Below are 3338 nucleotides of genomic sequence, written 5' to 3'. Positions count from 1 at the left end.
GCTCCTGGATGCGGTTTTGATTTGGGTGTCGGCTCAAAGAGAGAGAGAGAGGGCGCCCAAATGAAATGTTTGGAGAAATGAAAACAAACCCTAAGTACAGAGACGCTTTGTATCATGTTTACTAACTTACAGATTCATATAGTCTGAGGTAACGTTATATTTATGTTTAGATCGGAGTCGTATGATTATCCTTACACACGAATATTAAAAGAGTATGCGCATCATCTACAACCGAATCTAAATAGATATATTATGTTACCTCAGAGAACAGGGACTCTACTCACACCCTCTAAAATGAAGTCATATCAAGACCATCCATTACTTATTGAACGGTTTTAAACTTAATATCTGAACTTAATATTTACTAATTGAGTAATATATGTAGAGCAAATAATTTGCAAAAAATTTCAAAAAAAAAATTATTATTTACATCTTATATCATAGAATGATACTTATTATTATCATTTTTTTATATGCTCATCATTATATGCCCATTCAAATTTATAAAAAAAAAATTTGAACCGTTCGTTTTCACGCGAGAACTCAACGGTTGATTTGCAACGAAATCATTCCAAATCTATTTTAAAATGATCAAGAGAAAACATTGAACGTATGGAACATTAAAATTTTGAAGTTTGATTATGACGGGGCTTCGATCCAACAGGAAGTGCTTATGGCCACACGATGCGTCAATTTTCAATCAACTAGATGGATGGGTAAATAAAAGCCATTTTTCGTCAAACTTTGATACAATACAATAAATGTAGTGCTCTTTAATTCCAACGGTTCCGATCGACCAAAAGACAATATATTTCCGCGGGCCTTCACTAACTCACAAAACAAGAGTTTATGTTTCATATCAATGTGAAAACATAAACTCTTGTTTTGTGAGTTAGTGAAGGCGCGCGGAAATATATTGTCTTTTGGTCGATCGGAACCGTTGGAATTAAAGAGCACTACATTTATTGTATTGTATCAAAGTTTGATGAAAAATGGCTTTTATTTACCCATCCATCTAGTTGATTGAAAATTGACGCATCGTGTGGCCATAAGCACTTCCTGTTGGATCGAAGCCCCGTCATAATCAAACTTCAAAATTTTAATGTTCCATACGTTCAATGTTTTCCCTTGATCATTTTAAAATAGATTTTGAATTATTTTCTTGCAGATCAATCGTCGAAATGGAAAGAGAAAATGAATGGTCCACAAATATTTACTAAATTCGAAGGGACAAATAATGATGAAATTATTTAAAATTTTACATTAAAAGTATGATTTGACCATAGTAGATGTAAAAAAAAATTAATTTTCTTTTTTGAATTCTTTTCATATTATTTTTTGTACATTTATTTAATTAGTAAATATCAAGTTCCGTGTCGTCCGATAAAAATTGACTGGTTCTGATGTCTTAGTTTGGACGATTTTGTTAACAGAGTAGTTTTGATTTTATGCAGCACACGGCCTATATAATTTAAAGAACGTCCAATGTATTTAACAAACTTTTTGTAGCTAAAACTGCTTTGTTGATATATGTACTTGGCCAAATTTTTTTTCCCATCGCATTCAGAAAGGGTATTGATCCATCTGCTGTTCCTTTCAGTTCTTATGGCCTTCCCGGCTTCCCCTTATTTCGTTTCCCTCTAAAACCATTTCGTTCCCTCCACAATTTTTTTGGTTGCCTCCAAATAATTGGAGCGACTCTGTACATCCTCCGAGATATCTCAAACTTGGAGCGACTCTGTACAAAATCTGATAATTCATCCGGCAGCCCGATGAATTTGTAGCACTGGCTTCCCGGCAGCCCCGATAAATCATCCAAAGAAGCAATTAGACGATTCTCATGGTGCCTTCCCCACTTCAGGCTTCCCCTCACTTCCCCAATCAATCTCACCCTTCCCTCTTCAAGTTGCTGAGCCTAGAGAAGATATGAGCTTAGCTCCCTTTGTTCCTCCTGCTAAGGATACACAAATTGGTGAGTAGTAAATTCAAGATCAACTAAAATTAATTGGTTACACTTCCACTACTGATGTTGTTTCTACTAATTAGTTAATTGAATTTCTTTGGTATCTTTGTTGTTAATTTGGCTACACTTCCACTATGCTCACGAGGTGTTTGATGAAATGCCCCATCGAACAGACATGTATGGTTTGTTTAGAACAGGCAAGTACCCCAAATTTGGAACTGATGAAGTCTAGATGTTCAAGTTAGTTTCAAATAATTCTCAGCCATGCAGTTAAGCATCTGTCATGCAAGACAAAAATCAATGAACTTGAAAGAATTGCACAAACTATAATTAGTTGTTGCCTTGTTGTCTACTGGGCAGGTCAAATCGTAAATTGGGAGACTCGAGCTAATTTCATGCTTCTCTTTGCCAAATAGGGAACCGAGGCTCTGGCCAGACCCCGCTAAACTGGGAGACTCGAGCTAACATCACCCTGGCAATCTCCCGTAGACTCCACCACATCCACTCAGGGGGACCCACATCCTCCAAGAAATTTCATTTTCTTTTCCGGCAGTTGTAAGAAATTTCAATTTCATTTTCTTGAGAAGTTCAAAATAGTTACTTGAATATGTTGACAAATCAGACGTGTTGATTTGTTGCATTGTAATTAGTGAGTCAAGCATAGCTGTGTCGATAGTGGCTTTTAGAGATAAATAATGAACTTTAATAGTTTAATTTAGTTATGTTTGGAAAAGGTTCAAATATTGCCAGTTTTGATTATAGTTCAATTTTGATTGGTCCTTATCTACAGATTCCAATAGAAACAAAATTAGATGAGCTATTAGAGGTGAGAAACATGCTCCAGATAAAAGAAAATTAATCTCTTCTCCTATAGTACTCTTATGAATCGGATTACTCGTCAGAGTGTGTTGATACAAGTGCTTTCCCAAACATTAAGACGGTGGTGAAGTCAATTAAATTAGAGGGAAAATGTTAGAAAGGCCCTTGTATCAACAAACTCTGACGGTATATTATTGTTCATAATTGCCATCCAGACGAGTTTATCCAACAACTCAATAGGTAAGAAATAGATTGCTAGTATAGATTTTGCAGTATAATTATGTAATATTCATTTGTAAGATGGGCTTAATTGCGAATTGGGCTGTCTGAAGCAGTATAGATTGCTAGTATAGATTTTGTAGTTAACATTATGACTATATTTTAGTTTGGCCAAAATTAATACCCTAATGTCTAATGGTACAGTATTTTCTATGACCAGTCCAGATTCTGAGAAATTATGGACTGTTGGAGAAATGTGTACAAAAACAGATGTTACCTTTCTTATTTTTACTTGATATTTTGTGGAATTACATTAGATATATATGGGAGGGTTATG

Source organism: Carex rostrata, chromosome 15, assembly GCF_964058835.1.
Source record: "Carex rostrata chromosome 15, lpCarRost1.2, whole genome shotgun sequence".
Classification (NCBI taxonomy): domain Eukaryota; kingdom Viridiplantae; phylum Streptophyta; class Magnoliopsida; order Poales; family Cyperaceae; genus Carex; species Carex rostrata.
This window is presented reverse-complemented; position numbering follows the sequence as displayed.